A 220-nucleotide genomic window follows, 5' to 3' on the forward strand; every position below is an offset into this window, starting at 1 on the left:
GATGAGAAAAGTGATTAAATCCAGAATGTTGCTGAATTATTAATGAGGAATTTAAATGATGTTATAAAAGAGGGAAATACAGGCGAAAATGTTACACATTCATGGAATTTTTACTCATGCATAATAATAAGCTGAAAACACTTTCGTTATAATGCTTCCGAAATCGCAGGGCGGGCAGGGGGGTGGGCCCCATGCCTTTCTCGGCCCCGCCCGCCCTCAC

The sequence above is a fragment of the Corvus brachyrhynchos genome, unplaced genomic scaffold (assembly GCF_000691975.1).
Source record: "Corvus brachyrhynchos isolate BGI_N302 unplaced genomic scaffold, ASM69197v1 scaffold101, whole genome shotgun sequence".
Lineage (NCBI taxonomy): Eukaryota > Metazoa > Chordata > Aves > Passeriformes > Corvidae > Corvus > Corvus brachyrhynchos.